The 14,889-nt window shown below is 46.7% G+C and overlaps 1 non-coding gene across 1 annotated transcript; it reads left to right on the top strand.

The window, feature by feature from the left end:
* The first annotated feature begins 278 nt into the window (after positions 1–278).
* Positions 279–464, top strand: LOC148094011 (U2 spliceosomal RNA). Its single transcript, XR_015716437.1, has one exon. It is a non-coding gene; the product is annotated as a U2 spliceosomal RNA (small nuclear RNA).
* Positions 465–14,889: the final 14,425 nt, after the last annotated feature.

Raw genomic sequence — 14,889 nt, 5'->3', positions numbered from 1 at the left:
TGTAATCAAACACAAGATATTTTGTACACAAATTTATCACTTATCACTCACTGTGTTTTCAGGAATTCAAGAACTATGTACACAGAAAGAGAGTTATACTTCGTTTGGTTTGGGACCCAACCAAGAGTTTACCGTTTTGGGAAATCACACCTCAGTGGAACTTGAGTCGACACATCCCATCTTCTTTACTGTCACATTTATGGTAACTCTAGGTATAAATGCAGACAGCTGCCAGAACATTTATATATTAAAATATGTCCTAAATTATTAAACATTAATTTTCTTTTACTTCTCTTTTAAATTTAGTACATACCTGTTCTTATCAGTATAATATCTGATTTGTCTTTTACCAGAAGACAACATATTGCATGGATTTTTGGAGCGAGGAGGTGGAATGGGAGCTTGCTCTGTCCATTCTGTGCATCGACAGGGCACTGCAGTACTTCAGGGACAGTGCACCCCACCCCCTGGGGGAAGGAAATAAAAAGTAAAATAATAAATTTAGCACCCCTATTGATTTTTTAAAAGTATGAGTTTAGGTAGGTTTTATTATCTGTGAATTTATTTCATGCTTGTAAAATGTTATAAAAGGGGGCATTTGGGCAAAGTGCTAATGAGCAGAGGTCCTACTGGAGGAAGGAAGGAGCTGGAGCATATCTGAGGAACAGTGTTCCAGGCAGAGGAGCAGGGAGTGTGAAGACATCGGAGTGCAGAGGGGGGCCCAGGCGAAGGAGCCATAGGCCTCATCAGCCATGGCAAAGAGCAGGGACTCTGGCCCTGGCCCTCAGTCAGAATTGAGGGTTCCCGACTGAGTAAGCAGGACAAGCATGTCCCTGGGGCCAGGACAAACACGGGAGGAACATAATCTGGTCCCCTCCCCCCCGTTTTAAAGCTCACTGTGGTTATCTGAAGGAGAGAAGCTGGGAAGTTACCGCGGCTTGGATTAGGCGAGGAGGCAAGAGGTGGCCAGAATGTATTTTGAGGGTGAAACCCACAGGATTTGCTGATGCAAGTGTGATTTAAAAAACCCACACAGAGCAGTCAGGGACTCTCAGAGAAAGGATGACAGAGGGAGACAGCTGGCCAACCCCCAGGGGATATTCAGGTTTCTAGTTAGATTAAATTAAGAAAGGTTATGCATTTTGAAAACACAACAAATCTCTAAAAATATAAAAGATGACGCCTAATTTTAAAAAAGTGTTAGTATATTTTTAAGTTGAGAGATGTGGGTGTTGTTTTATTATACTTGTAACTTGCATACGTATGTTGCATATTTTATTTTGTACGTGTTAAATATTACATAGTAGTACTTTTTGTAAAAGCTTGGCAGTGACATCTTTGGGGAGCCCAGGATGCTATTTCCTGGAAAAAGCCAGAACTAGCCAGAGCATGGACAGCCACAGACTGACAGTTAGAGGTCAAGAGAACACTGACGGGAGCGGGCAAGGGCTCGGAGCCGGACAGTGCGGCTGGTCGGCCAGCGTTGAAGTTCTGGCCTAGGAGCTTGTCATGTGACCTTGGGCAGGTTGGGTCACTTTTTTTTTTTAAATATATGTTTTTATTGATTTTAGAGGGAGGAAGGGAGAGGGAGAGAGAGAGAGAAACATCAGTGATGAGAGAGGCATTGATCAGCCACCTCCTGCACTCCCCGACTGGGGATGGAGCCCGCAACCTGGGCCTGTGCCCTGACCTGAATCGAACGGTGACCTCCCGGTTCATAGGTCGATGCTCAACCACTGAGCCAAGCTGGCTGGGCTCGGCCACTTGTCTAAGCCTCCGTATCCCCATCAGTAAAACGGGGACTGTAATACTGCCTCCCAAACGTTGCTGTGAGGGCTAAAAGGAGAATATGCGCAGAGCCTCCAGCTCAGCGCCCAGCACAGAGGCTGCTTTTGCTCCTGCGCTTCGGTTGCTCTTGAGGGTGTGAGCCGAGGGTGAGGAGGGGGTCGGCTGGACGCTCTTGAAGAGCAGCTGCCTGACCCTCGGGCTCCCCTGGAGAGACAGGCCCCCTGCCCAGGGCTGGTGCTGAACAAGCCTCCAGGTTTTGTGCCGCCAGCATCCTTTTTTGAAGGTGTCCAGCCCCTTTAATCAGCACCTTCTTTCTTCAAGCAGAAGGCAGATCCGTCCCAGCTTCCTGTGGCCCAGGGGTGAGGGGGAAGTGTTTTTTCCAGGGGGTCAGTTTGTCCTGCACCAATAAGCAAGATCAATGGAAAGCCAAATTGCAAGGACAGAGCTCTTTGGTGAGCAGGGAAAAGTAAAGGGGGTGATGTCACCTTAAAATGTGCATCTGGTCTCTCCCTCCCCTTGGTCGGCTGCGAACATGGCAAGGCCAGCCCCGAGGAGGGCCCTGAGTGTCTAGGGATTGGTTCGCACAGGGAGACAGAACAGACATGGAAACGGCGGAGACACTGGGATCTGGCTCTTTACCGTCAGAGAGGAGAGTAGCTTCCTATGGAAAAGGGAAGAGACTGGAGTAAACCCTGTCTGTTGAATGGAATTAGAGATGTTGGTTTCAACTGTTGGTTTTTAGATATATAGAGATACAGAAGTTGATATTAGATGTATGGCTTATCTATACACACGAACTCACATATCCATACACACACACGTTTCCTGGTGTGTCTGCTGGGAAGCCTAGGAGGATTGTCAGCTCGGCAGCAATAAGCGTACCTAGAACACAGGTCGTGGTTTTCCATGGGCTGCTCAACCAACTGAGCCACACCGGCCAGGGCATGTCACTCCGGTCACATCTCACCCTCCAGAACATGGTCACCAGGTCATGCCGGTCTGCAAGGGAGGCTGGGGAGAAAAATGTAGTATTTAGCTGAGCAACTATGTACCTAGCTAAAAATTATTTTACCATGTAAGAAAAGACTAACAGAAATTGGGGGACAGTTAGCAGTCTCTGCCACTCTAACAAATAAATTCCTTGTTTTGCGTTAGTTAACAGAGAGTTGACTTCTGTTGTGTATGACTGACATGCCCTGAATACAAGAAAAGGGGACATTAGCTTTTATTGACCATCTCTCTCTGTGCCCCAGGCACTTTATATGGATGGTCTCTTTCAATATTTTTTCTTTTCTTTTTTATTCTTTCGTCTCTTTTCATTTTAACGGTGACTCAATAAATAGGTTTTGACAGGTGAGAAAACTGAGACTCAAAGTGACTTACTCACAGTCGCAAGCGATAGGTGACAGAGCTAGAATCTGAACCTAGATCTCTGGGACCCCAAAGTTCACGTTCCTTCCCTGGTGCCACACTTGAGGTGCTCTTCCTCCTCTGCTCAAGGTACCCTCCCGTCCCTTGGTGCTGGGAATACTCTGGCCACGGTGCTCCCTGCCTACGGGTGCCGTGGCCTATCTCAGGTGGCATCTTCTCCCTTGAGCAGGGCTGCCATCCTCAATGACACACCTTTGTGCTTGGACAGCAGGCGGTGTCTGTAGCTACACCCTGATCTCACAATTAGAACTTGGGTGTTAGGACACACGTGTCATTTCTCAGTCACCCATGTGTTCAGAAATAAGACCATAATAGGTGCTTCCCTGGAGAAGCTCCCAGCGTAGCAAAAGACTCAGAAATAGTCTATGGCCAAACCACCCTGAGCATGCACAATCTTGTCTGAGCCCCCAAGCTAAGCAGGGTTGGGTTTGTTAGTACTTGGCTGGGAGACTGCCTGGGAATACTGGGTGCTGTAGGCTTTAAAAAATATAAGGACTCAAAACTAAACAAATTTAAGAAAAAGTACTGAAGGTGCTGAGATAGAGTATGTTTGGGGTAAAGCAGGGGGCACACAGGATGTGGGAGTCAGGAAAGGCTTCAGAGAAAAGAAGGGATTTGGTCCATGGATCTCCTGAGACTATATGTGAATGTTTGTGTGTCTGGATGTGTTTCCCCCAGGGAAAAGGGCCATGATCTGTATGTGAATGTTCATATGTTTGGGTGTGTTTCCCCCAGGGAAAAGGGCCATGATCTTTATCAGATTCTCCAGATGACTGACAGCTCGTGGGGTAAAGACTCTGAGCTGGAGGTTGAGGAGGCTCAGGGGGTCAGGGTGTGAGGATGGGGTGGGGAGGGAGTGGAGGGGGCGACCTGGCAGGAAAGAGCCTGGAGATGCAAGGAGGGCAAGGGCCACAGCTCAGAGGGCCAGCCTGCCATGCCAAGGAGCTTGGACTTCACTTTAGAGGCAATAAGCAGTTTTTGCCTAGTTGGGGTGTCTGTTTTACGCTTGGCTTATGTGACCCTCAGAGTTCTGGATTGTCTCACGGTGTCTCCTAGGCACTGTGAGTATACAGAAAACCAGCTTCCCACAAACACCAAGGGCGGGTTCTCACAGGAGAGGTAGGGGTTGTGAGGCATGAGTAGGAGTTTGCCCAGCAGATATTTCAGTTTTGTAAGTGTTTAATAACCAGCTCTTAGTGGGGACCCCTGGTTTGCAGCATTGGCCAATTTCTTCGGTGTAAATACTGTTGCCCTGGCCTATTTCAAGCTACCAATGTGATGTCATTGAAGAAATATGTCATGAACCAGTGTGAGTCAGCTCCCGCACACCATTGCTTAAACCCCATTTATTATAAGAACCTGAAGGTACTTCATGGGGACCTAGCTGGACATGTAGATCATGCTTTTGCTACCTGTCCTTCCCCCCTCTCTCTCTTCATTTATTCCTCTGCATTCTTGCCTTCTGTTGTGGCAGATTGGCTTTCTCTGCTCCCCAGTCCACGGAGCAAAGAATCGCTATAACCCAGCCGGGCATGGCTCAGTGGTTGAGCATCGACCAAGGATCCAGGCGATCAGGGTTCGATTCCCAGTCAGGGCACATGCCCGGGTTGTGGGCTGCAGCTGATCAATGATGGTTCTCTCATCATTGATGTTTCTATCTCTCGCTCCCTCTCCCTTCCTCTCTCTGAAATCAATAAAGATATATTTAAAAAAAAAAAAAAAAAAAAGAATCTCTATAGCCAACAGTTTCCAGTTGTTCATGTCTCTCTTGACAAGAAAGCAGCCAGACTGAAGCTTGGCCTCTCTTAGTCCCAATTTCAGATTCCCTGGAGAAGAAAAGTCCATTGGCCCAGCTTGGGCCAGGTACCCAGCTCTGGTCCAATCAGGTATGACAAGGGAACAGGGTGTCCTTATACCAAGATGGCAAACAAGCTCTCTGATGCTGTAACCACAGGGTGGTGGGGAAGGAGAAGTAACCGGAGAAAAAAGGAAGCAAGATCTGAGCAACCAACTCCTTAGGTATCTCCATCAGCAGAAAATCAGGGAAACTGATAATATAATAGTTCATGTTATCTCCTCTAGTCTTTTGAACTATCCACTGATCCACTGAATTGGTCACTAATCATTCATGCATTTATTCATTCACTTATGCGTTCAATATTAATTTGACATTTATTGAATATATGGTCTGTATTAGGTACCATGTAGGGAAAAATGAAGGGAAAGATAAGTAATGTTTAGTCACTGCCCTCAGAGAGTTTGTAGTCTGGGATTGAAACAAAGTATCCATAACAGACACGGAAAAAACTTCACAAGAAGTGTGAACAAAGTACCGATCCCCTGAGGACTGCAATGGGGACCTTTGGCCACAGCCTCCAAGACGGCCCCTGCTCCCCTCACCTGCTGGTATTCACACCCTGTGTAGTCCCCTCCCACATTGCACCAGGGTTGGTCTGTGTGGCTAATAGAATAAAGTAGAAGTGATGATATGAAACTTCTGAGATTAGGTTGTAAAAAACTGAAGCTTCCATCCTGGGTATACTCACTCTTTTGAATCACACCCTCTGGAGGAAGCCAGCTGCCATGTCATGAGCTGCTGTGCGATAAAGGCCCACGGGGCCAAGGCCTGAAGCCTTCTGCCAACAGCCATGTGAATGAGCTTGAAAATGGATCCTCCAGCCCTAGTCCAGCCGCCAGATGAGACAGACTGCAGGCCTGCAGATAGCTCGAGGGCAACCTCAGGAGAGATCCTGAGTCAGAACCACCTATTGAGGCCATGCTCACATCACCGACCCTCACAAACAGTGGGCCATAATAAATATTCGTTGTTTTAAGCCACAAACTTTTGGGGTAATTTGTTACACAGCCAGAGATGATTAACACAGGAAGTGATATTCAAGGTGAACCTTAAAAGATGAACTCACTCGGCTTCTACCTGGGGTCCCTGGCTGTGGAGCGGACTCTGCCTTTGATAGAGGTGTTTATGGGCCCCTGGGAAGGCTCTGCAGCTGTGAACTTAAGGGCAGACAGCCCTGATGGTGCTGTTGAGAGAGAAAGCCAATGCCAGCTTGGACATCAGGGTCAGAGGGACCTGAGCTTTGCTCCAGGGCCTTGTCTGCAGAACCTACTCCAGGGACACCATGAGCCTGGCCACCCAGCTCTGGCCTCCCACTCCTACTGCTTGGAGGTCTCCCTTTCTCCTCCCACCCCTCCAGCCTGGGGGGGTGGGGGTGGGTAGAGAAAGTACGTGGGAGTGTGTTTGGGGAGCTGCAGCATTTAAAGCGGAGCAGAGCAGTAAGCATTTGGGGCGCACCAAGTATGTACCGGCCCCTTATTCTTGGGGCTGCTCCTTCCCTTCCCCCCTTTCTCGGGGAACTGACCTTCCCCAGGTGCCTTGTGGTTGCCATAGGAACAACCTCCATCCTACAAATGGACCACACCCTTCTGGCCACAGCTGATTGGACTAGAGGTGAATACCTCACCGAGGCTGGGCCAATCAGAGCCTCGATCCCTGGAGACCGGGCAGAGCCCAGGGCTGGACACTTGCGCCTGTGTTAGGAGATGCTGGCAGCCAGGTTTTCAGCCTAGGGGCGCAGGGAGCCGTGGAAGACACTCTGCGGAGAGGGGGCGTCGATGAGACAGATGCAAGAGATGAGAAGCCTCTAGAGAGCCTGATGCCTGTTCCTCCAAAACGTGGCTGCACCACTGCCCCTGGGCTCCTGGAAACAAAGCCCCCTTTTTGCTTAAATTGCATCCAATGGGTTTCTATCTTTTGCAATGAAACAAGCCCTAGTCAAGACCTTGCTAAGTGCTAGGGTTTTATCGATGCATAAAATAGCAGGGTCTCTTCCCCGAAGAAAGTCATAAACCAGCGGGAGAGACAGATATATACACTAAACATTAACTACAGGGCGTAAGTGCTACAATAAAAGTTTGTTCCAGGCAGGGAGGTTGTGCAGAGAGAAATTAAGATAACACATGTCAAAGCATTTTGAAAAGGAAAACATGGTATGTAAGTCCCCTGAATCATATATAGAAGATTGAATTTCATTTCACTTTCAATTTAACCAAGAACACAGCCACCCTACTTTCAGAATGATGCTGTTTTACAAGGCAGGTGCTGGCCTGTTATCTAGCAATGGGTGACTTACCCAGGGTCTCATGCTTTTAATTCCTCATCTGTGTTTGGAGATTGGGCGGATAAATAACATTACAATTTCCCAAGGTCTGGGAAGCATTTGCCATTTCTACCCTTTCTGCCTGCCTACGTCAACCACTCCTTGACTCCATGAAATTAAAAGGCAGCTGACTCAACTAACATAAAATCTCACAAGTGAATCACCGATTTAGAAGGTTACTGATTGACATACCATAGCTACATTAACCGCAGGTGGTGACATTATGTCTGGAGAGAAAGTGTGACTGCTTCCACCTAAACAATCTTCAAAATCAGCCTGGCCGGGCCAACGGGGCATGGCTTGGTGGTTGAGCATCAACCTAGGATCCAGGAGATCGAGGTTCGATTTCTGGTCAGGGCACATGCCCGGGTTGCAGGCTCGAAACCCGGTAGGGGACATGCAGGAGGCAGCCAATCAATGACGACTCTCTCATCATTGATGTTTCTATCCCTCTCTCTCTCCCTCTCCCTTCCTCCCTCTGCAATCAGTAAGGATATATATTTTTTAAATCATCCTGTCCGGACGTTGAAGTAATTTATGAAAGAGCAACGATACTTCATTGAGAAATACCTTCCCTCCACCCTCATCACAGACATCTGCTTATTCTGCTGAATTTCTGATGGCAGAGACAGCGCACAAGCATCACTTAGGGGCACCCTGGTACACAGGAACAAAGCAGGCTTCGGTGTCAAGCTAACCTGGGTTCAAATCCCAGCTCTACAGACTGCCGGCTGGGAGGTCTTGGGCAAATTACTTAACCTCTCTGAACCTCAGTTTCTCGTCTGCTGAAGGAAGTTAAGACACTGACAGAGGATCAGCTGTGGGGGTGGATGGGTAAATAACAGAACCAGGTAGAGCTGTGAGGATTAAATGAGAGACGGCAGATAAGCATAACCTAGAACAAAGTGGAACTTAAAAAACTCCTGGTTTTCTCTTGTATCCTGGGGTTTTCTGGGACGGGCTGGGAGGGCAGGACTTCCTTCTCCTAGGGATCGGAATCTGATTGCTCACATTTAACGAGGAAGGTGTGTTTCCAGAGACGTGCATCATTTAAAACTCAATGACTCAAGAATAATTTCCCCATAAGAACAACTCTAAAGGTGGGGTATGCTCCCAGAGCACAACATACAATCATTGTAGTATTGTGCTATCATGGACCTGTCGCTCTGCACCATCCCTATTATTTCGCAGAAGGCTCACAGGTAAATTAATATAGCTGCAATCACAGTGACTGGTCTTCTTCTAGCTTTATCTCAGCCAATTTTTTGTCTAGAATGATTATACCACATTGGGATGTTTTTCAGCCCCAGGGCTTCCAAGACCACTTGAACTCAAAAGCCCCAATGAGTACACCTAAGCGAAGGTGGTTCCCACACTACCCACGCAGGATACCCATTTGTTTACCTGAGAAAGTGGCGCCACCCTCTGGCAACATCGTGAGCCGTGTACAATCCCGTCCCACCAGTTTTGACATTGAGGGATTCTTGACTGATTTCTAATTGGGTGGGGTTCTTTATTTCAATTATGGTGCATAGCAGGAAGCCTTATTCATATTTTTACATTATTTCAAATTTCCACAGTTCAAATTGACATCAAATGTAATTGCACTGTACTCGATTATCTTAAATCTTTCAACTCCAGAGTCAGGAGTTTCTATTAGAATTTTCCCAACCAGAACATTTTTAGGAGGGCTATTAATTTTGAGATTAAAATAACGTGTGTGTGTGTGTGTGTGTGTGTGTGTGTGTGTGTGTGTGTAAAATGAACTTTTCTTTCCGTGGGCATTGTGTCTATGTTACAGATAGCCTTGGGAGGGGGCTGTGCATGTCACCCCCATTTTACAATCAGGACTCTGAAGCCATAGAGACTTAACAGTTTGTCCAACCTCCCCTATGGTTAGTGTCAGAACTAAGCCTGGCTCTCCTGGTTACTAAAACCAATCCTCTGACAACATTGAAGTTTAAATAGTCAATGTTTCAGTTGTCATTTCTTAATTTTTGTGTCCTGTTGCTCCTTCCACCCCTCAGTCAGTGAGGAAAATGCAGGCTTCAAATCAGACCGACCTGGCTTTCTTTGCCTGCTTCACCAGAGTGCAGCTTGGACAAATGCTAAACCACTCTGACCTTTACAATCAATGGCGACAACACCTCACCAAAAGCAGAACAGACTTTGGTGCTGAGCCAGAAAATCCTAGATGTGTGGTTGCCATTGGCTCTGCACAGTATTGGCCTCCAAGAGTCGAGGCACTCTTTATTATTTAACAAAATGAATTCTAAAATAAGTTATACATGCTTATGTTAACAATCCATAAAGTGTACTAGGGTGGAAGGGAAATTCCCCGACTACTCCCTTCCTACTTTCCAGAGGTAAGCATTGTTAATTGTTTATTGTTTTTTTCAGACTGCGGTAATTTTTAACCTTTTTTGAGAAGTTTGCAGCTCAAGTTTCAAGGAAGCACAGTGGAAAGTTGTTAACCTCCCGAAGGAGCCCCACTCTGGCCAGGATTGTACCAGACTTCCTGGAGGAGGCCACCCCTTCCTCGAATGTATAGGAGGTGTGTACACTTGTCCTTGGAAACTCAGCCCTACTTCCTTGCATATGCTGGAGTCTCCTCAGGCTGTTTCTGCAGGTCATCAGCGACACCTCCAGGCCCCATGCATGTGGCCATCGAGCCGTCTCTTCATCCTAATCCTCTCCCCAAGTAATTCAGGGTGATGATTTTTAGAGCAGGTGTGCAGGCAGATTCCTGGGGCTCTGTGAGTCCTATCAGAGGTTTTAAATGAGTTTTCATTTTGGATCATCTGGATGACCACTCCAGAAACCGGTGCCATCTCACAATTTTAAAACCTGCTTATCCATTTGGATTAAGGCCTTGTTCATGCAGATGAACCAGCGTGCAGTGTCATCAAAGGCAAATACTTCACAGAGTGCAAGTAGAAGGTGCCGACCACAGAATTGTGTGGCCTACGAGACGACGAAGTCAAAGCTCTACCTCCTTCCCACCCAACATGTGACAATATGGATTAGCAGGAAGTGTGATGTAAACAAACAATAAAGAAGTTTCATTAAACAGTATTTAAATGTCTTCTGTATTACATTTTTGGAGATGCATGATTAAATTATTTGGTTCATTAAAAATGCATAGGTTTTTAAAAAGGAGTTTATTATTAAAAAAATATAGCAATGATAATGTCAGTGGCTCAAATAATGGCCCATTATTTTTAAATGGTTTTTTTGTTTCTCTCTCTTTCTTTTTTTTAAAATATATCTTTATTGATTTCAGAGAGAGGAAAAGAGAGAGAGAGAGAGATAGAAACATCAATGATGAGAGAGTCATTGATCGGCTGCAGCCCGCAACCCGGGCATGTGCCCTCACCGGGAATCGAACCCCGATTGCCTGGATCCTAGGTCGATGCTCAACCGCTGAGCCACGCCCAGCCGGGCAAGGCCCATTATTTTTTTAAAAAGTTGAAAATACATGTTTTCCGCATTAAACCACACACCAGTGATTCAGTTTCAGTAAAACATTGTCCATCACATTGATTGGAGGTGGTTAATTTGAAATTCATGACTTTCTCTTTGTATTTTTAAGTTTATTTTAGTTTAAAAGCTGAAGCAGCGTATGAGCTTTTTAAATATGGAAATTTAACAGCTTTGTTTTTTTCCCTTTTTTCCCTGCCTTGGAAGGATTCAATCCAGTCCAGGAAGGGAGCACATACGCCTGTGCAAATATTCCCAAATATTTCTCTCCCCTTTCCTGTGGCCGATGGGGGACGAGTCCCTCCAGCCCTCGGAACCAGGGAAACCAGTTGTTCAGTGGGTAAGATTTAGTGTCCAGTTTTATTGGCCCATCAGGATCCACCAGAAACATTGATGGATTGCCTCCTATTGCACCCCAACCAGGGGCTGAACCACAACCTGGGTATGTGCCCTGACTGGGAATCAAACCAGTGACCTTTTGGTGCATGGGGCGACGCTCCACCAACTGAGTCACACCTGCCAGGGCTCCCCTGCTTCTTTATAAAAAAGCTCTAGCTCCAGATACAAAATCCCATGTGGGTGTCCAACTGGCCAAGCCCCGGGCACCCACTTGTGCAGTACCTGCCAGGGAGACTAGGAAAATGCATATCAGGAGTTTTCATTTTCTATAGAAATGGGCAGGCTCTGTATCTTCTGTCTCCCAACCAGACTCAGGGTGGGTGCCCTGGGTTGGATGGTGTCCTTTAACAATTCATGGCCACCTGGAACCTCAGAATGTGACCTCATTTGGAACAGGGCCTTTATAGATGTAATTGGTTAGGATAAGGTCATGCTGGTCAGGGTGGCCCTAATCCAATGACTGGTGTCTTTATAAGAAGAGAAAACTGAGACACAGACACACACAGGGGAGATGACCATGTGAAGATGGGGCAGAGACTGGAGCAATATGTCTACAACCAAGGATCACCAAGGTTGCCGGCAACACGGAGACTGGAGCAGATGTGTGGGACTGAGCTTCCTGGAGCCTGCAGAGAGCAGGGCCTGCTGACATCTCGATTTCACGCTTCCAGCCCCCAGAGCTGGGAGAGAATCCACTTCTGTTGTTTTAAATCACTCAGTTTGTGATCTCAAGTCACTATTAACAATTTTACCAGGTGTGATATTGGCATAAGAACAGGACTTTTTTTTTTTTTTTTTAAATCTTAATTAAAAAAGACTTTATTGCTAAAAACCATTAACCATTACCAAAGCCTTCAGTGAGTCATAATCTTTTGGCTGCTGGAGGGTCTTTCCTTGATGTTGATGGTGAACAGGGCTATTTTTAAAGAGGTAGGTACTGAAGTATATAGAGACAAAATGCCATTTGTTTGGGATATGCTTTAAAAATATTATAATGGTGGACTGAAATTTTGACCATAGCTTTTAGGTTAGCAGCGTGATTTCTAGCGACCTGCCTGCTTGCCCTAAGTATGGGACTATTTTGAAAACATGCACATAATGTTGTAATAAATGGAAGAAGCTATGAAGCTATTTGTAAGAAATATTTAAAACTAGTGGAGAGATATTTGGTTAAACACTATCTGTTAAACACACATGTTTATCTCTATTTCCACCTGAAACTCATCCAAAATGACAGTCAGGAACTAAAGCAAGTGTGAGCCTACCAGAGCGAGGAGGGGGCTGCATCGAATGTCAAAAAGAGACGTGTCTTAGTCTGTTCGGGCAGCACAGCAAAACACCACAGACTGGGTGGCTTATAAACAACAGAGACTTATTTCTCACTGTTCTGGAGGCTGGAAATCCAAGATCAGGGTGTCAGAGTGATTGGGTGAGAACCTCTTCTGGGGCAAAGACTTCTCATATCCTTACGTGGCGGAAGGGGCTGGGGACCTCACTGGGGTCCCTTTTACAAGGGCAATAATCCCATTCATGAGGGCTCTACCCTTATGATCTAATTGCCTTCCAAAGGCCCCAGCCCCTAATACCACCAGCTTTGGGGGTTAGGACTCAACATATATGAATTTTTTGGTGGGGGGAGACAAACATTCAGACCGTTGCAAGATGTCAACACATTTTTGGAATACAGAGAAGCTTTGAAGGAATGGTACTGACTCCAGGAGAGCAGAGGAAGCTACACTGTAAGTCCCTGAAGACGGGGGCAATTGAAAGCAAATCTGCACCCTTCACAGAGCTTCCGAAAGGTATGCAAGGCACTGGAGTCAGAGCAGGCATAGCCAGGACCTGGGACTGAAAAGAGAAGGTGTAATAGGTTGCATAATGACCCCAAAGATATCAGGTCCCCATTCCTGGAACCTGTGAATGCTACCTTACTTGGAAAAAGGAACTTTGCAGATGTGATTAAGAATCTTGAGGAGAGATTATCCTGGATTATCCAGGTGGGTCCTAAGTGTAACCACAAGTGTCCTTATAAGAGGAAGGCAGAGGGGAATTTGACACAAAGGAAAAAGCCATGTGAAGATGGAGCAGAAGAGGTTTACAAGTGGTGGTCTTAAAGGTTGGACTGATGAGACCACAAGCCAAGGAATGCCAGCAGCCGCCAAAGCTGAGGAGGCAAGGAATGGCTTCTCCCTTAGAGTCTCCGGAGGCACACAGCCCTGCCCACACTTTGAATTGGGACCAGTGAAACTGATTTGGGACTTTGGGCCTCCAGGCTTGTGAGAAAATAAATTTCTATTGTTTGAAGCCACCAAGTTTGTGGTAATTTGTTATAGTGGCCATAGGGAACATACAGAGAGTTTGGCTGCAAGTCAGATATAAGGAGCTGTAAGACACCCGGAGCCCCACTCCACCCTGCCCTGCCCACCTTGGCAGGAGATGGGAGGTTTAGTCTCCGGACAAATTGAACTTGAACCAGAGATGCTCCTGACTCAGGGATGGGAGACACAGTGTGGGGTGCAGGTGAGGCTCTTGACAAGTAAGGGGAGTCTGCATTCCAGACAGAGCCACTGAGAGCTAAGGAGCCTCACACGTTTGAGAACTCACAGCACATTTTCTCAGACTCATTTGAGAAACGTTTCCAACACGAAAGAGAGAAAAAACAAACAGAAGAGAGAAACTTGGACTGGGGCTACCCGTCGATGGGACGCGAACACCGTAAGACACAGCCCTCCTGGCTTCCTCCAAGTGGGGGGCTCAGACAGCCATCCACTGCCTTACCCGAGGGATGGATCTGACTGGAGGAAACAGCATCAGGTAGCGAGGGAACAGCAAAAAACTAAAAGAATAAAGTAAAATCGAACAGACAAGAACCTGGAATGAACATCCCGAGGGTGGTAATAGTGAGCCACTGAGGCAGCCTGCCTTTTCCAGTGGTGTCTATCCCAGTCCACAGGCTCTTCTCACCCGGGCTGCAGTGGGGTCCCCGCTTCCTTACGTCTGGGGGGGGGCCTGTGTCTGCCCCACCAGTAACCAGCGAGGGGCCCAGTCACGGTGCTCTGTGACTTCTGGAGCTAAATCACAGACAGGGACCGGCTTCTGCCTGACTCTTGGCATGGTTGCCCTTGGAACGCATCCACTATGTTGCAAGGAAGCCCAGGCCTCATGAAAGGCCTGGCAGACAAACTCCCGTGTCCTGGCATCAGCACGGTCCCGGCTAGGCCCTGGGCTGACCCCAGCACCAATGGGCACACAAGTGAGTGACCAGGTTCAGATGCCTCTAGCCCCCGCCTTAGAATCTTATAGCTGAGTCAGAAAGCATGTCACAGACGAGCCCTGTCTGAATTTTTCTGACCCCCCCAAAATTGTGAGAGGTAATAAATGATTATTGTTGTTTTTAACCACTAAGCTTGGGGGTGAGTGGTTAGGTAGTAAGAGTTACTAGTAATACAGATGAGAATGAAAACTAATAAAAATGGAATAATGACACAATATGAATGAGTGCTCGGAAAGTAAAGTTATAACTATTTTATTAAAAAATATATTTTTATTGATTTTTAGAGAGAGAGGAAGGGAGAGGGAAAGAAAGGGAAACATTGATCAGCTGCCTGCACAT

Source organism: Miniopterus natalensis, chromosome 1 (genome assembly GCF_054644295.1).
Source record: "Miniopterus natalensis isolate mMinNat1 chromosome 1, mMinNat1.hap1, whole genome shotgun sequence".
In the NCBI taxonomy this organism is placed as follows: Eukaryota; Metazoa; Chordata; class Mammalia; order Chiroptera; family Miniopteridae; genus Miniopterus; species Miniopterus natalensis.
The sequence above is the reverse complement of the archived record's forward strand: the minus strand, read 5'-3'. Positions and strand labels throughout refer to the sequence as shown.